The sequence below is a fragment of the Lynx canadensis genome, chromosome A3 (assembly GCF_007474595.2).
Source record: "Lynx canadensis isolate LIC74 chromosome A3, mLynCan4.pri.v2, whole genome shotgun sequence".
Lineage (NCBI taxonomy): Eukaryota > Metazoa > Chordata > Mammalia > Carnivora > Felidae > Lynx > Lynx canadensis.
In genome coordinates, this window is record NC_044305.1 from 60,467,457 (window position 1) to 60,491,813 (window position 24,357).

Sequence of the window (24,357 nt, forward strand, 5' to 3'; positions counted from 1 at the left end):
GATGGGACAAACAGAAAACAAATAACAAGATGGTAAATCAATCTCTCATCTACCAAGAAGGAATGAAAGCTAGCCTGTTAGTCTTCTGCCAGAACCATTGGATGTCTGAATGTGAAATCAAATACATTCTAAATGGTTCCATCTTTTTATTTTACAGATAGGAAAACTAAAGTTTAGGAAGTTTTTGAAACTTGCCTACAGATAGGCAAGTATTTCAGGGCTGAGCCAAGTCTAGGGCCAGAGCTCTTTTTACTAACACTAATACCACTTACATTTATTTTACCCTTCACAGTTTAGGTAGCACCTTCTCATGCTTTTTGACCTTGTTTATTATGTCATACCACTCATCCTATGGAGATGGCATTTCCCACTTTTCTTTAGGAGAGAATCTTGGGAGATTTTTAAATATTTGTTTCTTAGAATGCCAGTGGTTCTGAAGCTGATTCTACCTTATGTTAAAAAAATTATAGGAAAAAAAGCATAGCAAGTCTCCCTATGTTGTCCTACTGCAGGCCACACATTGGTAGTCACAAGAGAAATGGTCTTGTTTGAGAATTACCATTTTGCCTTTGTCACTTCAACACAAAAGGGCTCAGAAGTGATCTTATACTTTCAAAGGGGCCTGGGATTGTTGGTAGTTTACTCTTTAATGACTCTCACTTTGATAAGGAATAGAAAGGTTGGGTTGTCACTCTGCATGCAAGTTTTTGCAGTGATTCCTTCAGAGTATGAAGACCTATTCATATTTCTTCCAAGAGTTTTTCCTTCTTTTTATTTTCCTTTTTTTTGTAAGGTTACTATCTTAAAGTACATACACATTTGTAGATATAATAAAAGACGAAATTGTGTGAGGAAATCAAACAAAATGTCTAAAACAACTCATCAGATATTAAAAATTTAAACTCAGGGATGGGGCATAAAATGATATATTCTTTTCAACCTGATGTAAAAGCTGTTACATACAGTCCAACTGTCTCAAAAATGGGAATGGAAAAGATAAGACACAAATTCAGTTGCAGAACAAAGCTGTAGTCTTGGATTTACAGCTTTTAAAGTATTAAGAAATTCACTGGCCATCTAATACCTTCTCCTGAGTAGGCCAAGGAGGATAATTTTAATTCAGTTGTTAATTCACCACACTGCTGTCTGGCTAGCAGTTCATGGAGAGACATGCTGTCATGTGAGTGTATCCAGTTTTTTCCAGTCCAGTCATAACATTTGAGCCTACTGGAAGGAGATGACAACCAGATTCGCTTTTGGTCTCCCTGTTGATCATGTAGGTCCTCAGATCACAAGTTAAACCACTGGATAAATATCCTGTCAAAACTCCCAAATGAAATATGATCCTTAAACATGTAAAGTTTGTCTGCAAAGTCTTTAAAGAACTCTCCTAAAAAGTCCAACATGTCTTCTGCCAGTCATTCACAGGAGTATCACCTAGAAATACTTGATCTCTCAAAGTTTCTGTTTTCCTTAAATCCATCAAATGGTCATTTGGCTTTTTGATGTTTAGAATCTGATTGAGGCAGAACAGGTACCAATTGGACTAGCTGTGGATGTTTGCAGCATGCAGTATCCCTGCTGACCACACCCACTCCTCATCCACTTTCGGGTTTTATATATTAGCTCATTAAGCCTGCTGTAACAAAGTACCACAAACTGAGTGGTTTAAACTATATAAATCTATTATCTCATAGTTTTGTAGGCTAGACATCTGAGGTCAAATGTGGGTGGTACTGGTTCCTTCTGAGGGCTGTGGGGCAAGAAACTATTCCCTGCCTCTTGCTTAGCTTCTGGTGGTTTACTTCATTCCTTGGTTGGTAGAAGCATTGCCCTGATCTCTGCCTTTGTGTTCACATGGTGTTCTCCCTGTGGGTACATGTGTGTGTGTCTGTGTTCAAATGTCCTCTTTGTGTAAGGACAAAGACTGGGGTCCACCTGACTCCAGTATGATCTCATCTTAACTAATTATATCTGCAACGACCCTTTTCCAAATAAGGTCACATTCAGAGGTACAGGTGGTGGGGATTTCAACATGTGAATTTTGGTGAGGACACAAGTCAACCCATAACTCTCTGCTGGGGTGGTTCTAGGGTATAGTTAATCCAGGGAAAGTTCAGCCCCACTACTAAGGGGTGCTTCCCAGAATAAGCTGTATAATCTCCAAAGACTCTCCCTTCTGGTTGGTCAAAGCTTGCCTATATGCTTGATCTGTGTGAGTACTGGGAATTTCTCAGCTTTTAACTCATATCATCCTTTGCTCAGCTTTGTGGAGCCTCACTCTATGCATGTATGGCTTGGTACAGAAGAGACTAGGTTTCTGGAGCTCTTTGCCCCATGGCTCCCTCCTTTCCAGAACTCTGTCCTGAAAATTCCAGCGTCTTCAGCCTTTACTAATTCTAAGTTCCATTTCTCTTTTAAGGAAGGCTGCCACCTCTGTCTGGAGTCTTTCTGTCTGTACAGCCCCAAAATCACTTTCAGGCAAAGGCAAGGTGATCAAGGATCCTATGCTACCTATATTTAAATGTCTGAACATAATTGTCTTATATCTTTGTTCCAGTTTTTTAGTTATTAAGTCTGGTCCTTCTTACACCATTGTACTCCAGGGCAGAAATTCAGGGTGAACTTTAAAAAAAAAATTTTTTTTTAACATTTATTTATTTTTGAGAGACAGAGCATGAATGGGGGAGGAGCAGAGAGAGAGGGAGACACAGCATCTGAAGCAGGCTCCAGGCCCTGAGCTGTCAGCACAGAGCCCGATGCGGGGCCTGAACCCACCAACCGTGAGATCATGACCTGAGCCGAAGTCGGACGCTTAATCGACTGAGCCACCCAGGTGCCCCTGGGGTGAACTTTTAAAAGCTTTTACTTTTATGGGGCACCTGGGTGGCTCAGTTGGTTAAGCATCCGACTTTGGCTCAGGTCATGATCTCCCCCTCCGTGAGTTCAAGTCCTGCACCTGGCTCTGTGCTGACAGCTTAGAGCCTTGAGCCTGCTTTGGATTCTATGTCTCCCTCTCTCTCCACTCCTCCCCTGCTCACACCCTGTCTCTCTGTCAATATCTCTCAAAAATAAACATTTAAAAATAAAAGCTTTTACTTTTAAAGCTGAGCTATAAAGTCATCTGTGTTGTAAAATTCACAACTTTTAGAAGTCTTTGGAGCATCAAATACTGGGATGTGCTACTTGCTCAATATGGCCTAACTAAAAGGACTGCAGAGCCACCTTTGAGAAGCTCATTAATGACGTTAATCACAGATCTTCTCTCAGCCATAGCCTGTTTGTGTACGAGTAAGTAGGAATGTGTTAGTTTAGCTAAATTTGTTCTCAGGCCACAGGAGGAAGATACGTCATAGGAGACAAAGGGGTAGCATCCCTAAGCTTCAGGCAATCGCAGAGAAGCTTGGGACTCAGCTTCACCATATGAAGCTCACACAGCTGACTGGTTTGGTTTTTTGTTTGTTTTTAAATTTTTTTTAATGTTTATTTATTTTTGAGACAATGCGAGAGACAGAGTGTAAGCAGCAGAGGGGCAGACAGAGGGAGACACAGAATCTAAAGGGGGCTCCAGGCTCTGAGCTGTCAGCACAGAGCCCGACGCAGGGCTCAAACCCACAAACCGCAAGATCATGACCTGAGACTAAGTCGGATGCTTCACCGACTGAGCCTCTCAGGAGCCCCCAGCTGGCTGGTTTTAATATTATGCACCATAGGCTGAAAAGAAATACATTTAAGTTTCTACCAAACATTTGAGTTCAGAACCACCAAATCATCTTAACCCAATTATCAGAATCTCCAAAATCTTTATAATGGAAAGGAGGAGAGGCCCCATACTTACTTACTTACTTACTTACTTACTTATTTATTTATTTATTTATTTATTTATTTATTTATTTATCTATCTAGCTTTAGAGCTAGACCAGGTTAGGTCTGAATTCTGTCTTCTTCAATCATTAGCTATGTGAACTTCGGCAATCCCCTCTGAGTTTCCTAACTCCTGAAATGGAGCTATTTATTTCATAGGTGGATTGTGAGAATTAAATAGGAACATGTGTCTACCATTAAAGCCTGATGTATGACTGGCTCATGGAAAAACAGCTTGGGCTTGGTGTTGTGGTGGGAAGTTACTAGATACCTGCACCCCAGCATCTGCTCCCCCAATGCCGTCTGGTGGTTTTTACCCATAGGCATGTATTTTCTAGAGCTTTTACTTCAGAATTAAAAAAAATTACACATACCCTTATTAAACGGAGATAGAGGCAGGAATAGGGTAAGTCAATACTTGTCATTTACATCTTTGAAGGGATTGGTTTATTAGCATGTTGGTTTAACACAGGTGTAGGGCACCTGCAGAATAAGTCTCTGAACTGCAAGACGACTCTAAGTGCATCAAAAATGAGCTTCCCTTACATCACAACTTTGCATAAGGCCGGCGCTCCCTGTGCAATTTTGCATAGAATAAATGCAGATCAGGCCATAGGAAACTTACCTATAAAAATACAGTCAATAAGAACTTTGATATACACATGAAATAAATCAGACTCACAGACATTTGAAATGGGAAGAAATCATAGAGATGGCAGTGAAATGATTAGCAGTTGTTTGGAGAGCTATCATGTCAGCAGACACCATTCTATTTCTTTTAAGGAAGTCTCCAAATCTACCTAAGGCGTCATAGGCACAGTCAGTGGATACATCATTTCCACTTTCCTGTTTTTCCATGGAAACAATGAAGAAATTATTCCTCATCCTACTTTCACTCCAAACACTATTTTTAGTGTTAGCATTTGCTATGGAAACATTCACTTAGTTCTTTCACCTAATGTCATATCATTTCACTGATAGAGACAAGGGGAGCCTCTCCAGCAGTTTCCAGAAGAGAGCATATGTTTTGGGTACCAAACAACTGCTTTATGAACATGTTTTTGTTTATAACTCAGTCAAAAATAAGGAACTGCCCAAATAGCGACAACGTTCCATGATTTTTTTAAAAAGTGCATTTCCTTTTTTATATTTGTTTATATTTTATCTTTTATTTATAATCTGTCAAATGAATAACATCTATCAAATGTTGCTAATTTGTTCTACCAAGAAGATCAGCTTTCTGTCAGAATTTTACTGGTGATTACCAGAGACTAAGGAAGCTACGGAGTGAGTGAGAGGTGGGCAGGTGCATAATACAGCCTCTTTTAGAGGCAGGTGTGAGGCGTAGCTCAGTCATCACTGCATAACCTGTGGCTAGTTGCCCAACGTGGCCCCCATACAGTGGGACTGAAAAACATGATCTCTAAGACCCTGGACAGACCTCGCCTTCCAAATTTGAATTTTAGTCACGTAGCACATCATGCTGAGGAGGCAAGACAAGCTCCAGGAAGCTCCATCTAAATGAAAATCGTGAACCGCATTGGGTACTCAGAAACACAGCAGTGTGTTCATTGGCAGAGATTATCACTCTTATTCAGTGCCTTACATTTATACTCCCACATTTGTTCTCCTTGCTTCTAAATTAGTCAGTGTAAAGACTTTTAAAAGATTAGCTGATTTAAAGCCACATTTGCAAAAGAAGCTATGTGGGCCAGCACATAAATCAGATATATGCTTGTTTTATCTCTCTGCCCAAAAGAAAAGTAGCAGTTTAGACTTTTTCTTCATAAGCTTAATTAAAGTTCTCATTTCTCTTATTTAAAGTATGATTGCATACAAACATAAAATGGGGACTGTTATGGGCATTGTGCCAAAATAATCTTTCAGAGTCATCCCCAGTCCCGGAAGCTGATAACTGGGCAAACAAATATTTGTTAGGTTAGAGTAAGACTTTTATGGAAAGTAACAATATTAATGTTAAAAACCAGCAAAACTATGATTCTTAGATGGCATAATGAACACACTTTGTTTTAGAGGGAAGGACTAAAAATAAGTCTTACAAAATTTGGCCAGGTTAAAATCAAAAGTATTTTTGAGTTACCAGAAGATACTGTTTGGACATTTCTGAATGGTCTCTAAATTGCTGAAAGGTATTAAATGGCTGCCCAAGTATCCAAAATTTCAGACTATTAGTGTTTGGCATTTGTGGGGGAAAAAAGTGGGAATGCCTGGAAGAGATTCAGCTAAGAGTCTCAGTCCCTTTAGTGCAGTTTGAATGATAACCTCCATTTAAAATATTAAAGTTCTTCAGCTGGAATTCAGCCAAGGCGTGTTTAATGGGACCTCTGCTATAGACTGCGTCAGTAAGTAGGGATGGAGAAGTGGGGTTTCCAGTAATGAGTAAGGAATTCTAAAATAAATTTTGTATTAGTTTCCTATTGTTGCAGTAACAAATCACCATTAATTTAGTGGCTTAAAACAGCACAAATTAAAATTCTAGGGGTCAGAACTCTGATATGTGTCTCATTAAGCTAAAATCCAGGTGTCAGCAGGATTATGAATCCATTTCCTTGCCTTTTTGGGCTTATAAAGGCTGCCCACTTTCCTTGGCTTGTGGCCCCACACCTCCACCTTCAAAATCAGCAATACTGACCTGAGTCTTTCTCACACTACCATCTCTCTGGTCCTCATCCACCTCTCTCTTCCATTTTTAAGCACTCCTGTGATTACATCGGGCCCACCCAGATAATCTAGGAAAATCTCCCTATTTTAAGGTCAGCTGATTAGCAAACTTATTTCCATGCTTGGTAACTTTAATTTTCTCTGAAGAAGGAAGCAAAACCATCTGTTCAAAAGAGTATGATGGGGACAGAGAACACACGCCACATGAGAGCAGTCAGGGCTAGTTGCTCTGGAGAACAGGGGAAGAAGCCGCCCACAAACAAATGAAAGTATTGTCCAATTGTGTCCTTTGGGTCTTCTACCTCTGATTCAATCAGACTCTCAGACCCATTCATAGCCATTGACTCAGGAATTCCTCCTCTGGATCTCTCCTAAGGATATAATTATGAATGCAGACAAATTATGTACACAGATATTTGTCAAAGAATGGTTTGGAATACTTTGAAGTTGGAAACTACACCAGGGAAATGGTAAAACAAATTATGATATATCTACATAATGGACTATTAGCCGGTTATTAAAATTTATTTTTACTTGGTTATATACTTGATTAACATACTTAGCTATCACATGGAAGATACTTGTGTTATAATGTAGTTGCAAAAAAAAAAATCGGGACTCAGAATTGTGTATTTGGCTTCATCTCAACTATGCAGAAGACATTTGGTTTTGCAGGCTAACTCCAATGCCTTCTTTTTTTTATAAAAGAGAAACTGGAAGGAAAACAATAAAATGGCAACAGTGATTCCTCTGGGGTTGGAATATTTCCTTCTTCCTTATTTTATGTATTGTCCCACTTGTTTTTCAGAGAATGCTTAAAGGTATTACGGCCCACATAAAACTGGAGACTATAAATGCTTGTGGTTTTGGATTGCATGGTTCTGTGATTTTCCTTGCATGGAAATTTCTGGCCATAGGAAGAGAGGAGGTTGGTACTGAAAAGCAAGGCAAGCCACAGACTAGGTGAAGGTATTTGGATATTTGTTCTCTCTCTCTCAATACATATATATATATATATATATATATATATATATATATATATATATATATATATTTCAAATACATGAATTATATCTAGAATATATAAGGAGTTCCTACCAACCTATAAGTAAAAGATTGCTCAATAGAGAAGTGAAGGACATGAATAGGCACTTCACAAAAGAGGATATCAAAATAGCCAATGAAAAATGAAAAGATGCTTATCATTAGGTATCAGAGAAATGAATATTAAAACCAAAATGAGATACCACTACAATACCCATTGGAATGACTAAAATTAAAAGGCTGACAATACTGCAAATATATTGAAAAGATATGAACAACAGAAATTTTACACTAATCATGGTAATGTAAATTGTTCCAACCACACCAGAAAAGTGTTTAGTAGTATTAACTAGTTACACATGCATGTGACCCAGGATTCCACTCTTGGGTAATACCCAGTAAAATGCTTATGCCTACCAAAAACATGTATGAGAATGCGCATAGCAGATTTATTGTAGTAGCCCAAACATGGAAACAATCCAAATGCCCAGGAAGAGTAGAATGGGTAAAATGCAGGTATATCCATACAATGGAATACTGCACAGCAATAAAAGGGAATGAATACACACAATAAAGATGACTCTCACAGACATCATGTTGAGTAACAGAAGTTAGACACAAAAGGGGTGCCTGGCTGGCTCAGTTGGTTAAGCGTCTAACTCTTGATTTTGGCTCAGGTCATGGTCTCATGGTTTGTGAGTTTGAGCTCCACATTGGGCTCTGTGCTGACAGTGCAGGGCCTGCTTATCATTCTCTCTCTCTCTCTCTCTCTCTCTCTCTGCCCCTCCCCCACTCTCTCTTTCAAAAATAAACTTTATTTTTTTTACAAGTTACTTTATTTTTTATTTTTTTTTAATATGAAATTTATTGTCAAATTGGTTTCCATACAACACCCAGGGCTCATCCCAACAGGTGCTCTCCTCAATGTCCATCACCCACTTTCCACTCCCCCCCACCCCCCATCAACCCTCAGTTTGTTCTCAGTATTTAAGAGTTTCTTATGGTTTGCCTCCTTCCCTCTCTGTAACTTCCGCCCCCCTACTCCTCCCCCCTGGTCTTCTGTTGAGTTTCTCAGGATCCATATAAGAGTGAAAACATATGGTATCTGTCTTTCTCTGCCTGACTTATTTCACTTAGCATAACACTCTCCAGTTCCATCCACATTGCTACAAACGGCCAGATTTCATTCTTTCTCATTGCCAAGTAGTATTCCATTGTATATATAAATCACATCTTCTTTATCCATTTGTCAGTTGATGGACATTTAGGCTTTTTCCATAGTTTGGCTGTGCTGTTTGAAAGTGCTATTATAAACAGTGGGGGTACAAGTGCCCCAGTGCATCAGAACTCCTGTATCCCTTGGGTAAATTCCTGGCAGTGCTATTGCTGGGTCATAGGGTAGATTTTTTTTTAAATTTTTTTGAGGAACCTCCACACTATTTTCCAGAGCGGCTGCACCAGTATGCATTTCCACCAACAGTGCAAGAGGGTTTCCGTTTCTCCAACTCCTCTCCAGCATCTAGAGTCTCCTGATTTGTTCATTTTAGCTACTCTGACTGGCGTGAGGTGGTATCTCAGTGTGGTTTTGATTTGTATTTCCTTGATGAAGAGTGACATTGAGCATCTTTTCATGTGCCTGTTGGCCATCTGGATGTCTTCTTTAGTAAAGTGCCTTTTCATGTCTTCTGCCCATTTCTTCACTGGATTGTTTGTTTCTCAGGTGTGGAGTTTGGTGAGTTCTTTATGGATTTTGGATACTAGCCCTTTGTCTGATATGTCATTTGCAAATATCTTTTCCCATTCCGTTGGTTGCCTTCTAGTTTTGTTGATTGTTTTCTTTGCAGTGCAGGAGTTTTTATCTTCATGAGGTCCCAATAGTTCATTTTTGCTTTTAATTCCCTTGCCTTTGGAGATGTTTCAAGTAAGAAATTGCTGTGGCTGAGGTCAGAGAGGTTTTTTTCCTGCTTTCTCCTCTAGGGTTTTGATGGTTTCCTGTCTCACATTCAGGTCCTTCATCCATTTTGAGTTTATTTTTGTGAATGATGTAAGAAAGTGGTCTAGTTTCATTCTTCTGCATGTTGCTTTCCAGTTTTCCCAGCACCATTTGTTAAAGAGACTGTCTTTTTTCCATTGGATATTCTTTCCTGCTTTGTCAAAGATTAGTTGGCCATACATTTGTGTCCAATTCTGGAGTCTCTATTCTATTCCATTGGTCTATGTATCTGTTTTTGTGCCAATACCATGCTGTCTTGATGATTACAGCTTTGTAGTAGAGGCTAAATTCTGGGATTCTGATGCCTCCCACTTTAGTTTTCTTCTTCAATATTACTTTGGCTATTTGGGGTCTTTTGTGGTTCCATACAAAATTTAGGATTGCTTGTCCTCTCTTTGAGAAGAATGCTGGTGCAATTTTGATTGGGATTGCATTGAATGTGTAGATTGCTTTGGGTAGTATTGACATTTTAACAATATTTATTCTTCCAATCCATTGAAAGAGTAAGATTTTATGAAACTTAGCATCTGTGATAAATTTCTCACAACTGGAACTTCCCAGGCCCAGCCAACACTAAACCAGGATTATTGAGTATTCCTATTTCACTAACCTGAAATACCTAAGTACAGATCAATAAACTGGCCCCAAAGGATAAAAAGTATCTAAGGAAATGCATTCCACCAGGGAAAATATAGAATGCTCTGAACTTATTCTGAACATAAGTCCATTTGGTTTTGTAATCTGCCACCTATTAAAAATGTTGTAAAGATTTATGAGAAAACATTCAGAACCATGGAAATAAAGATATGATCTAAATGCAGAGCCTCATGACTGTTAGAATTGTCTTGAAAAGAGTTAATCACTAGTTAGAGCTGAAATGCACACTGCTGCTCGATTGTGTGAACAAAACTGTACCTGCCTGGATGTGTGGTGACAGATGATGCCATGTAAATAACAGGTAAGGAAGTAGGAAATATAAAAGAAAGCAAACAGGTGCTCAATGCCTGACTAAATGTTAATAGAATTTCTTAGAACAAAGCATGAACATCAAATGATGTAGATGAGAATCCCTGATCTCTAGACCACATTTCCAGACTCACATGAAAAATGGGATTATGATGAACCCCCTTTCAATTTGTAAAAATTCAGCCCTGTATGTAGGAAATACTTAGAAATACTATGTAAATGTCAAGACTTTAGAGTCATATCTGGGCTCTGACACTTAGTCACAAGAGAAATTCAAATGGGGATCTTGGAAAGCAACTAGTATAGTACGATGTATAATAGGTACTCAGGAAATGATAGGCATCATGATCATATTTACATATTTGATCCATCTTCCTAGGTGTTAATCTTGGAGGAAGGAGGTGCAAGCCAATCTTATTTAAAATTTAAGAGTCAGGGAGATACCATCTTACATCTTGGTACAGAGATAAGTGTTGTTGGGGTGGGGGTGGGACACTGAGAAAGTTCAGTCCTGATAACTTTAATTTTCTCTGAAGAAGGAAGCAAAACCATCTGTTCAAAAGAGTATGATGGGGACAGAGAACACACGCCACATGAGAGCAGTCAGGGCTAGTTGCTCTGGAGAACAGGGGAAGAAGCCGCCCACAAACAAATGAAAGTATTGTCCAATTGTGTCCTTTGGGTCTTCTACCTCTGATTCAATCAGACTCTCAGACCCATTCATAGCCATTGACTCAGGAATTCCTCCTCTGGATCTCTCCTAAGGATATAATTATGAATGCAGACAAATTATGTACACAGATATTTGTCAAAGAATGGTTTGGAATACTTTGAAGTTGGAAACTACACCAGGGAAATGGTAAAACAAATTATGATATATCTACATAATGGACTATTAGCCGGTTATTAAAATTTATTTTTAATTGATTATATACTTGATTAACATACTTAGCTATCACATGGAAGATACTTGTGTTATAATGTAGTTGCAAAAAAAAAAAATTGGGACTCAGAATTGTGTATTTGGCTTCATCTCAACTATGCAGAAGACATTTGGTTTTGCAGGCTAACTCCAATGCCTTTTTTTTATAAAAGAGAAACTGGAAGGAAAACAATAAAATGGCAACAGTGATTCCTTTGGGATTGGAATTACTGAGGGGGGGAGGGGCAGAGAAAGAAGGAGACACAGAATCCGAAGCAGGCTCCAGGCTCTGGGCTGTCAGCACAGAGCTCGATGCGAGGCTCAAACCCATGAACTGTGAGATCATGACCTGAGCCAAAGTCGGAGTCTTAACCAACTGAGCCACCCAGGCGTCCCAAATGTTTGTGGTTTTGGACTGCATGGTTCTGTGATTTTCCTTGGCAGCATGGAAAGGCCTTGCTGTAGGAACAGAGGAGTCTCATGTACAGGTGGGGTTTCAACCAGGAAGGCAGAGCAGGAGGACCAAGAGATGATAGCCCTGGGGGTGTGGAAGAGAATAGTTGGGGTAATATCCATGGGGATCAGGGCTGCAAAGGATACATGCTGTGCAGGTATGACTCTTAGGACAAGAGAACAAAGAGCAGAAGGTCCCTGGAAGGCGAAAGAGCAAAAGGTTCGGGAAACAGGGAGCAAGACCAGGGTGGGAAAGAGATGAAAAGAGAGAGTGGGTACTGTAGATTAATGCATTTGAGGTAGATAGAGCAATCCAAGGTTGTGACGAATCACGATGAGAGTTGATGGATTAAGATATTATCAAGCAACTACTATGTAGCAGCACTGTGCTAAATGCTGGATATGCAACAAAAATGTTCAAAACAGATACAGACTCTGCCCTCTGGGAGTCATGCTCTGCTGGGGCAGTTCAGTATGGAACCAAAAATGACCCCCTACAAAGTGTGATATGTGCTCTAAAGAAGAGGTGCAAGTGGGAAATACAGGCCAGAAAAAAAGACCAAAGGAACTGACACTCAAGTTAAAACCTGAAGGATGAAAGGGGTGAGGGTAACGTGAAGGGCAGGGGCAAAGCATTCCAGGAGAGGGGGCTGCTCAAGCAAGCACATCAAAGGAGGTAAGAAGTTGAGCTTTTTGGAAACTGGAAGAAGAGCAGTTTGGCTGCTGTGCGGTGAGCAGATGGTGGCACTGAAAGGAAGTCTATGAAAGACATGGGCAAGGAACAGACCAGACCCTCTTAAGGGATTTGGATTTTCTCCTGACTGGATGGAAGCTACAGAAGGGTTTTGAAAGAGGGAAATGACACAGTCACTCATTATTACTGGAGGAGATTGGGATGGGAGGGACAGGGGCTGGGATCTGGATACTGCTGGACAGCCAGCCAGTGGAGAAAGTCCCTCAGGAATAGGGTTCATGTGGCCTCTGACTGTGAGGTGGTTCAGTTTGACCCCTGTCACCAAGACTCACCGGGCAATAGGCCTCTTGTCATGAGAAGGATAGTATCGTTTTTTCCTAGATGGTTCCTGGCTGTTCCTTGGCTCTAATTCTCTGCCCAGGTAGGGATGCCTATACCTATGGGGTCTGAATTTTTGGAACCCGAAGAAAGACAGGCAGTTTGTCTTATGAAGATCCAAGAGCAGAATCCTGGGATGAAACACTAGACTTAAATACTCTTGTTTTCTGATAATTCCAAAGGATTCCTCTTCTGGAGTGTGGGAAGGGCTACTCCTCCTTTCTTTTCTAAACTAAAAGGCAGTTTTCAGTTTGCAGAATTAGTTGCCACTTTTAGAAAGGCAGCCTGTTTTGGTGCTGAGGGTGCAGACTGGGGGTTCAAATCCTAGTTCTGCTACTACTTCCTGCATGAGCACATTACTTGCCATTTTCATGCCTGAGTCTTCTCATCCACAACATGGAGATAATAGCAGAACCTCATGTGTAAAGTGGGGTTAATGGCTGGTCTCAGCTCAGGGTTCTTCTGGGAACTGAATGATTTAAACGAGTGATTAATTGCAAATGGCTTAGAACAGTGCTTGGCATTTGATAAAAATATGTCCCCAGATGAGGTGCAGTATACTTAGAAATAGTATAGTCTTTCTTTTGCCAGATCAGTGAGGCTCTCAGGGATAGCTGTGAAAGGTTTCCTGAGACTTGGAGAGGGAAGGAGGGAGGGACAGAAATAAAACAACAGCTATGCTCTTAGCTTTATGGTTGTCTGTACAGGCTTCTAGAAACTGTACATGGTTCTCGTTTTCCTTTGAACCTTTAGGAAAGCCTTGCTAATATTTTTAGCTTTTTCTCCACCCAGCTTCAAGGTTTGGTCCAAGAAGCATTAAGGAGGGAAAGAATTCTCTTGAGCCACATGGCAGGGCCCTGGGGACTGGAGTTCTCAGCAAGAAGGTGCAAGTGCCTGGGAGGTGGGAGAGGGGACATTTTTAAAGGATGAAGGTGACTGCTCTACTAGGTAACAGATAATTTCCCATTTTCCTAACCTATTCACATAGTTCCCTACCACTTTTTAAAAAATGTTTACTTATTTTTGAGACAGTGCGAGTGGGGGAGGGTCAGAGAGCAAGAGAGACAGAGAGAGACAGAGATAGAGGATCCAAAGTGGGCTCAGTAGCAGCAAGCCCAATGCAGGGCTCGAACTCACCAACCATGAGATCATGAGATCAACCAACTGAAGCACCCAGGCACCCTCCCTACCACTTTCTATTTTGGATGTTGACACCATGTTCTTTCTCAGCCTTAGCTAATCACCAAGAACTTTGGCTTTTGTTCTCTCAAAACCGACAGTAACTTCAAAAGCCACCCACAGTGCACGCAAATAAAGCTAAAGGCTTAAGATAGTCTGGAACAAATAAAATTCTAAGGTGGAAAGGTGACTTACAGAGTTGATAAATATTTAGTAGTTACAACTCCCAAAAATGTGATTTTGAATAGGAAGGAGCAGAGACTTAAGGTGAGAGAAGGTTGTGTAGATTTGCTTATAGTTGTTCAGTTTAGTTTGAGGATTTTGAAAAGAGGACACACACCAAAGTCATTGTCCTGAGGGTGATGAGTCACCTGTCTATTTCGAATGCAGGTGATTAACTTGGGGTCTGTAGACTGATTCCCAATATATATTTATTGCTTTCATGCAAGAAATTTATAAAGCTCTTAACCATCAAAACGATGCCTTTAAGCAAATAGCTTGTGCTAAAAGGATTATAAAAAAAATTTTAAAGGCAACTTCTCTTTATATGCTCAAGTGACTGGGATGTGTCTTTAGCCTTTTTTCCCTGTCTCCTCTTGTATTTGGGATTTTGATCCCACTTAAAGCCAAAGGTGTAGAATGCCTCTTCCAGGGTTCTACCCTGGCTCTTCTGCAACAAGTCGTGCAGACGTCGGCTTCTCGGGTCCTCAGTTGTCCGCCAGGATGTGGTGCAGATTCCGGGTGGTCCCCACATAACAGCGCCGTCAATGATAATTCAGACCTCAGATAACACCCTCTGAACGTTAACTTTTTCTCTTCTAGCTGGAGTGTGAAAGTTTCTCGCGTGTAAGCTGTAGTGGCCTCGGTCTCTGCGGGGATACAGTTCACGTTCATCTTCCTCCTTGCAGGAAAAGCTCCCTGCTCTTGCTCCCTGCAATCAGCAGACCAAGACTTCCATGAGGGCTCTTTAGTTGATTAGCTGAGCGACCACCCGAGGCCAGCACGTTTCCTAAGACGATCTCCTTAAAAGGACCAGCCTGTCTTTAAAAGGAAAAAAAAGGGAGGGGGGCAGGGGGTAGCCAGCGAGCCTGAGAAGTCATCAGCAACCTTTCTTCCCACACTTGTGGTATCACAACAATGATTCACCTCAACACAGGGCGGCAGCTTCCCTAATTAGCCTGGAGACGCTCCGGACCCACACGGTTATAAAAAAACAACTTTTACTTTTATTCAAATGCACAGTTCCCACCCACTGCGCCCACTCCCTCCAGCCCCGGGGCCCGCGGGCCGCCTGCTTTGCCGGGCGGATCAGGAGCCCCCAGGCCCCGCGCCGTCGGGCCGCGAAGCCCCCTGGTGACCTGGAAGGTTGAGGCTGGAGTTGGGGCCGAATCCCTCTCGAGGGTATTCAAGTGAGCCGGAACGTGGACGCCTCGTCCTCCAGGCCCGTCGGGGTCGCTGGTGGACCCCGGCCTCACCAAGGTAGGGGCGGCCTGGCCCGGAGCCCCGACAGCGTCGCCGAGTGGGCCGGCCAAGGCGGGGCGGCGGGAGCAGCCGCGGGGTGCGCAGGGGTTCCCGCCCGCCGCGTGGGGACAGCCTGGGCCCGCCGGCGCCTTCCCCCACGAGCTGTGGGCAGCGACTCCGGCTGTTGGGTGGCGGCGGCGGCGGCGGGAGCGGCGCGCCGCGGGGGAGGTGCGCGCCGCGGCCGCGGGCGAGCGGAGCTGCGCGGCGTCCGCCCCCGCCGAGCCGAGAGGAGCCGAGCGGAGCCGGCGCGCCCGGGGCTGGGAGCGCGCGCCGAGGCAGGCTGAGGGCCGGCCGCGGGAGCGTCGCGCCCGCGCCCCGCTCTCAAGACCCCGACCGGGGCCGTGGCGAGGCCAGCTGACACCTGCTGCGTCGGGCCGCGGGCCGCAGCGTTCCCGCGCGGGTGCCGGAGCCGTTTCGGGCGGGGGCCGCCGGGCGCGCGCGCCCACGGCAGGAGCGTTCCCCGCACGCTGCGGACGGTGTTCCTCCAGCGCTTCGCCGAGCCCGGGCCACGCTCCTGAGCCAGGTACCCGGGCGGTCTGCGGCGGGCTGGCCGCGAAGCGTGCTTGGGCTGGCGACCGGTGGCGCGGGGAGACCTGGGCGGGGGCGGCGCGGACCCAGTAGCGCCCCGACGTCTGCCCAGGTGTGTGGCCGGCCAGGGCAGAGCCCACGCGGCCAGGTGCCCCTCGGGGGTTGGGGGGTGGGGTGGGGTGGAGGGGGGCGCGATCCCGCGCGGCCGCCTCGTGGGGCAGCGCGGGCCTGGGCGGAGATGAGCCAGACACGCTCACGCAAGTGCCCAAAGTTTCCCTTTGCTCACTTTGCTGGACTTAACTTTGAATTGTGAGGTGAAGCATAGCAGTTTCAAGCTTTAAGAGGGAAGTCGATCTTGCTGGGTCTGGATCGTTAGTATACGAAGTATTTGTGCCTGCTGTCTCTAAAGGCCATTGCAGGAGAAATTAGTGGACAAAGTCACTAAATGCCTTTTTTATGTGTTAGTTAATGGTTTATTTGTAGGCAGGTTTTAGGCTTCGGTTACAAGCCACCAGTAAGGGATTCTGGGTTCCATGTAAGAAATATTCAAATTGGGGGGCGTTGTCTTAAAAAAATTATAGTTGACATGCAACGTTGTATGAGTTTCCAGGGTATGATTTGACAGTTCTATAAGTTACGCAGTACTCACCACAGTGTTCAAAATTTTAATCAACAAAATATATCTTGAACAGATGCTTCATATCTGGCAGGGCTTTAATTTGAGGTTAATAACAGCATAGGTAGTTACTCAAATGAGCTAACATTTGGCTTTGAAATGCAGGGAAAAAGGAATGCCACCGTTTGAATCGGACTTGTGTAGGTACAGGCTGACAGCTGGCATCGTGTCACTGCTGAACACTTAATTTTGAGCCAGGAAATCTCTCCAATGGGAGACAAGCAGCTGTGTGATCTTTTTAGAGGATCACCCCATACCTTCTCAAGCTATCTTAAAATATCCTCCCTTATTCAAGCCTGCAAGCTTTCTTCATTTACATAACGCAGGCAGTGGACCATGGAATAGAATCTATTTAGACCCCTGGTATTCAATCTGGAACTCAGTCACCTCATCCCCCACACACCTGGAATTATGGAGCCGGGTGGTCACTCCTGAGAGCCCTTTGAGGTTATAAAATTGTGAGGGGAAACATCTGGAGAGGGCCCCGCAGTGGTGTCTGGGATCCCTGCCTTTGGGAGCTGGTGGAGAAGGGTTGAACTGGCTGGTTTCCTGGCTCTGCCCCAGTCCTGTGCTGAGCCATGTTGGAGCCTGAGGCAAAAGGAAAAATCACTACTCTGGATCCTGTCTTTAGTTAAAATTGTAATATTTAGCACGACATAGATTTTGTGTTTATTTTGACGTTTTAACACACTGCATTAAGACGTTTGCGTTGTGGAGCTTTTGGTCTCCCTTGAAATTTTGCGTCTGAGGTGAATGCCTCACTTGCCTCACCCTAGTTCTAGACTTGCCTGTGAGTCCAGGTGCTTAACTTCTGCAAGCATCAGTTTCCTCACCTATAAAATAAAAAAAAAGTAGACTCTCCATGGATGTTGTACAGCTAAAGCATAGCATCTGGCTGTTTACACAGGACTAGGCATATGGGGACCATGAAAGGGTGGCTGTCCTATTTGTATTTCCCCGAATCTTCCTGAGTCTTGGTTTGCACTCAGCAAAATGGGAGTGATAATAGCCAGCTCACAGGGATGCTGTCAGGGTTAAATGAGAGAATGTGTGTGAAGGCGCTGGCCCTCCTGGAGGGTAAGTTTTCTGTGATGGCTTGGTGGGCCCCGGATTTGCCTTGCAAGGTCACAACCACTTGCTTTCCCCTCTGGACGTTAGCCTTGTGCCTTGTCATGCACAGACACTCATAAATTCTGTTTGTGTTGCATTGAGACCCCACAGAAGCTTTTGAGTCAAAGTAGAGATGTTTCTTGCCCAGGACTTATTTTGGAGTGGTGAAGTTCACCAGCCACAAGTTGTAGTTAGCAAAATGTTTTATAAATGAACTTAATTTTGCTACTCCAAACAAACGACTTTGGTTCCCTTTTGGTATATTTAGTCCTTGTTTATGATTGTGATTTTCCTGAGCCTAAGTCAAGTGATATTATCTCAGTCACTAGCTTAAGGCAACTTGGTCCCTTGAGAGTCAGTCTCTCAGTCTCTCTAGGTTACTCTTGGGGGCCCCTTCTCCCCACAGGTGGTCTCTGGGCACCAGGACAAGGTTGGCATCATGTAAAGGTGTGTGGGAGAGTGGCCTCTTGCTGGCCTTCTATTCCTCTTGCTGATGCATTTCCCATCACCACCACTGAGCCTTCTTTCCCTCCTCCACTGAGTGTGGTCCAGCTGGGTGTCACTGGGGTGAGCTACAGCTGGGACCTGGCTCCTGCAACTGGCTGTGAGGTCGGCACACTCTAGCTCTCTTCTAGGTCTCTCCTGGGCACCCAAGAAACTGCCCGGATCATGTGGCACTATGTTAGGCTTCCATTTCTGCCCCACTTGAGTGGTCCTCAGTGTTCCCAATAGGAAGCAGGACAAAAACTTCCCATGTTTTGTGTTCCCTTCAACCTTCCATGGATTTTTCTTCCCTCACCACCTCTTCTCTAGGTGGTGCAAAGCGGTGGGGGCGGGGGGGAGGGTGCTCAGTCCCTTCAGCTTCCCCTTTTCTTAGTACTGGAAGAGTGTTTTGTTTTTTTTTTAAGATTTTATTTTTAAATAATCTCTACACCCAACATGGGCTCAGACTTACAACCCTGAGGTTGAGTTTCATGCTCCACTGACTGAGCCAGTCAGGCACCCCAAGAGCTTTTTTTTTTAACCTGTGGGGCAAGAGTCTTAAGTCATATCTTCTGTTCTCTGTGCATTATGACTTAGAATAAAAAAAGAATTGGGGCGCCTGGGTGGCGCAGTCGGTTAAGCGTCCGACTTCAGCCAGGTCACGATCTCGCGGTCCGTGAGTTCGAGCCCCGCGTCGGGCTCTGGGCTGATGGCTCGGAGCCTGGAGCCTGTTTCCGATTCTGTGTCTCCCTCTCTCTCTGCCCCTCCCCCGTTCATGCTCTGTCTCTCTCTGTCCCAAAAATAAATAAAAACGTTGAAAAAAAATTAAAAAAAAAAAAAAAGAATTAAACATCATCTCACCTCCCCCCCCAGCTTTGAAAAATCAGATGCATCCTGATGAGGTGGGAAGGAGGCAGGGAAGAACAAACTGGGAAAATAGGGAAAAAGTTCCCTTCCTCTCCCTGCTCTCCATCTTTCTGGCCACACTGACCTGGGTTATGGGCACTGGACTTCTTAATACATGAAAAAGACTGGGAAAGATATAGAACCTGCTGGAAATACCAGTCACAGGCTGGGAGGAAATGGGGAAAGAGCAGCTTTGAAGCTTTGTTGGTGGGTGGGAGAAGAGACTAGTTTTCTGCTACACATTACTGAGTCCAGCCCAGTAAACCACTTTCAGGTGGATTAATGCTTTCAAACCATTACCCCCTATTTATGCTGCTGTTTCTTCATCATCAGAATGATCCACTGTGTGCTTTGCATTTAGTAAAAGCAGAAGAGAAACAGAAAAATCCAAGTCATAATTAGTTGCTTCTTCAGGGTGCTTAGGAATTATTTGAAGAATAAGATTAGCCTTTAGGAAGCCTAAAGCTGTAAACCCAAGCTCTGGGTTTTGTTTTCACACTCAGTGGTTGGAAGGTGAAGTGGTCAGGGAAGGCTTCTTGGAGGGGGTGACTTTAAATAACATTAAGACTTTGCCACATGGATGTGAGATAAAAGAGAGCTTTCCATGAGAAGGAGCTCTTGAGTGCCTAGAAACAGAAAGGCCTTCCCAGGGGTGGCCTTTCAGGATGTGCTCGTGGCTTGACCCTTCTTGGTGTCATGTTTATCCCTTTTGTTGTCTAGGTACCTGTAAACACTGGCACAGTTACTGTCATCTGTAGGTAGGACAACAGGAATGGTCAGCTCTCTAAATTCCTTGTGTTTTCCCAAACTAATGGAAATCAGATGTGTTTTCATCTACCCTGTTTTCTTAGATATTTGCGTCTGGAAAATAATTTCAAACTTTTGGGTCAGGTCAGTGGTCCTTGAGATATGTTTGTGATTCTGATGAGTTAGTTACCTTGGAATTCTTTGTATTGCTTTAACGTGCTATAACCCATAATTCTGAGCTCAGTGGGTCATGAACCAGAAGATGCCATGTGAGTACTCATGGAATTTAGTGGCTAATAGACAGGGAACAGTGAGACAGGTGCGACCATGCACCCAGGGGCTCCTTGACAGGTGTCAACGCCTGATTCCATGCAGACACTTGTACTTTTCAGATGCAGATTCCTGGTAGGAAGGACTCTCAAATATTTTTCTTATGATTAAGGTATCTGTGAAAAGAAATTACAGAAGATGTTTTTGAAAGGTGAGGAGTAGACAGTTATTTAGTTGCTCAAGCCTCTTCCTATCCCTGGTGTGTGAGGCTAATTTGTAAATGTATGAAATTTGAGAACTTCTGGAATACTTGGCCTCACGTCTGAGGTCCATTCACCAGTCTCTGCATCCTTTCTGACCCCCAAATTCTCATGTTTGTGGGAGGCAATAGAAGCATTAGCTGTGGTGTGCGATTTTCCCAAGAAACTGCTCTCTGAATGTGGCATATGAAAATGTCAGAGGTGTTTTGCTTTCTTAAAGTAAGTGATCCAGCCAAGGGGGGCAGTCAGGGCGCTGGTTTCAGCTGTGGCACTTAAGAGTCCCTGTGACCTCAGGCACCCCAGAGAACGGGGGGGGGGGTTTACTCATATGCGCACACACACACACACACACACACACACACAAGCATCACTTGAGGTATTGTATCAGCAGAAGAAATGCTTCATAAATTATTTATGACTATTCTTCCATTTCCTTTCTTGGAACGTGAAGGGTACTTATTATAATTCCCAATTAGGACCCCTAATAAAGTACCCTATAGCAATAAAGGGTCCTTCTGCATCTGAGATCTGATGGCATTTAAGGAAAATGAGCAAATGTGCTACAGAGTGCCCCTGAGAAAAGTTAGTGATAGATGTCATGTGGGGAAAGGCCTTGATGCAATTTAAAGCACACAGTGAGAAGTGAGGGGAAAGCGATGGGAAGGGTAGCACAGGTAGGATAGGGTGAAAGTGGGTGGAAGACCTTCAGCATCTGGGTCGTGGGGTACACTGTGGTCATGGGCTCCATCTCTCTCTACAGCATTAGCTGTCCCTGCTAATATGTGGTTACAAGGACTAGTTAAAGTACTAGCGGAAGGGCCATAGATGGGACACACACACACACACACACACACACACACACACACACACTTGTTCTATTGGTGAGACTCGTAGGGACAATTCTGCCCTGCCACATCTGTGGCTCCTCAGCGAGCCTGATGAACAGCCATGGATTAGAAGATCAGAATGGGTGTCACCAATGGGTAACCAAATTGCAACCAATATTAGGTTCCTCTTATATATTTAATGTTATACATAAGAATATGTCATGAATATTTAGTACTTTTTCAGCATTTAGTGTATCATGAATAGTTACTGCCCAGCTGCTTTGGGTATATTTAGTACCTCATGAATATTAGGTATCTCTTGTCCTTCCACACCTTTCTGTCTGTTTGATATACACATGTTCTCTTTACTGAGTTTTATCTATACTAAACATATCTTATAAGTCATCCATCCCCTTTGCTGTCTTTTCTTTAGAATTGAATATTCTCAAATAACATGACAAATGTACATTACACCAGCCTAGTCTCTTAAAATAAATTTCCAGGTTGTATATATTTTTGTGAAGCCATTGTCCTATCAGGATGGGTGTCTGAGGTGTGTGGGGGCCTCTGGGACCGGGTGTAGGTCTGTATAGGCTGATAAAGCTTGCTCATGTGCACTTCAGGTTTGCAGATGGACAGTGAACTGTGTGCTCGGGGCTGGTTTCTGCTCTTGGCTCCTCAGGAAAGAAGTGACCATGGGAGAATGTCCATCCGAGAGGCTATACCTGTTGTTTTGAGCCTTGCGCAAGCTGGTCTCAACTCTTAGCTCTTTTTGGTTGGGTGCAGCTGTGTGGCCAGGCACAACATCTGCACCAGCAGGGACAGGGACAGGAGCATTGGATGTGGGGTCACAGTTCACCTGGGGCCTAGGCTCAGCCCTGGGCCTCTTGAGTTCTCCTCCCTGGTCTGCAGCTGATGTGGGCAATGCAGTGAGCTGCTCTGGAACACCATCCCCTCTCTGCACCTGCTGTTCCAACCTGTGTCTAATACCACACTCCTGGTTCAGAGGTTCCATCATCTTGCTTTAACACATTAATTACTCCCCTTTTCTTCCCCTCTATTCCCTGAAAAGTGGTAGCAGGAACTTTTTCATGGGTCCTTTCTGCAGGGACAATTTGTGACATGGAAGCAACAAGCGCGAACCCTGCTGATAGAAACGGGGAGGAGGATGGGATTTGGGGGCGGGTCAGGCCCACACACTGGACATCGTACCACTTCACCTGGTGCTTTGTTCTCTGTGAACTGGGCTTATTTCCTCAGAAACTGAAGTGGTCACGTATGTTTGGATGGTTGCTGGGTGGCAGCTGCATGCTCCATTGGAAATCAGATCTTTAAATCACCATGTATTAGCGTTTCCAGTATACCGTCTGAGTGAAACAGGCTCTTCACGTACAAACACAAAACATTTTGCAGATCTGAGTCACTGTTTTCTGAGGCTTGGCCTGTGTCATCTTGTTTTCATCATGGCCTCCATGAGCAGAGATGGTTCTTTCAGCTGAGGTGTTCGTGCTAGCAAGGCTTCCCTGGTACCACGTTTAGAGCTGAAATTACAGGTTGTGTTTCATGGGCCCTGGGGCAGCCCAGAGGCATCCCTCGATAGTGGAGGAACCACTGCAGGCTAGACTCTGCCAGGCCAGCAGGCAGGGAAGGCCCAGAAGGTCGTGAACTTGGCGTGGGGCAGGCCTGCCAGCCGCCCAGAATGCCGACCAGACGTGTGATTTGGCTCGTCGCAGTCAGGCTGCTCCTTGGCTGCTCCCTTGTGTGGCACAAGGCCAGGTGTGGCACAACAGACTGGCTCCACCAGGAGGCAAAGCCAGGGGCGGAACATGAGTGGGCGTCTTGCTAGATCTGGGGGCACGTCCTCCCAAATTTTTGTCTGTGCTATACCGAATATTCATGTGTGTGTACGTGTGTGTGTGCACGCAAAAGTACCTGTTTAATATGAAGAGGTAATATCTACATTGTTTCGTGCTGCCCTTTCTTTCTTTCTTTCTTTCTTGTATATGTCTTTATTTGAGAAAGGCAGAGAGAGTGCGCACGCAAGTCGGGGAGGAGGAGAGAAAGAGGGAGGGAGAGAGTCCCAAGCAGGCTCTGCACTGCCAGTGTGCAAAGCCCGATGCAGGGCTTGAACTCACGAACTGCAAGATCATGACCTGAGCTGAAATCAAGAGTCGGATGCTTAACCAACTCAGCCACCCAGGTGCCCCTGCCTTTTCAAAATTAGTATTGTGTGTTGAGTCTCTTTTCCACATTGTTAGATATTCTTTCTTAGTATTGGTTGTGTGGCTGTGAGGAGCTCCCATAGGATGGGCAGGCCCAGCCTACTTAACCCGAGTCGTCTGTTGGATCAATGTCTACTTAAATTATTTTCAACCCTTAGCCACTTAGTAATGGTAGGACAGTGAACATCTTTGTCCACGCTCTTTTGCACATTTGTCTGGTTGGTTCCTTCCAAGTACTATCTCATAAGTAGATTTCCTGTGTATGTACATGCCTCCTCCTTTAATATGCCCTGCCTGGAATAATTTTTTTTTCACACCAAGGTGTGTGTGTGTGTGTGTGTGTGTGTGTGTGCGTGTGTATGTATGAGAGAGAGAAATTTCCCTCCTCTTGGCCGACAGTGTCTTCAACATCTGTGTTATTCAGGATTTGCTCACGTTAGTTTAGGCAGAAGAGGATTTAATGCAGGAAATTCAGGGCCAGCAGAATCGTTAGAAGCTTGGCCCTTGGCCAGACCTACAGGAGTGACCCCCAGAACAACACTGCAGGGCTGGCTGGACAGGAGCTGCTGCCTCCAACCCCAGACCCATTCCGTGGAGGGTCCCTCCTGCTCAATGTACATCCATGAAGCTGG

General features: G+C 44.1%; 1 protein-coding gene across 2 annotated transcripts in view; it reads left to right on the top strand.

The window, feature by feature from the left end:
- Positions 1–15,492: 15,492 nt before the first annotated feature.
- Positions 15,493–24,357, top strand: part of CRACDL (CRACD like) — a 139,233-nt gene continuing 130,368 nt past the window's right edge. Inside the window, exon 1 of one of the 2 annotated variants that reach the window (XM_030310434.1) lies at positions 15,493–15,654. The gene's annotated coding sequence lies outside the window, so the exon portion shown is untranslated. Of the gene's footprint in view, positions 15,655–16,142; positions 16,220–24,357 lie in introns of those variants that run through there. The other variant, XM_030310433.1, reaches the window with a different exon arrangement.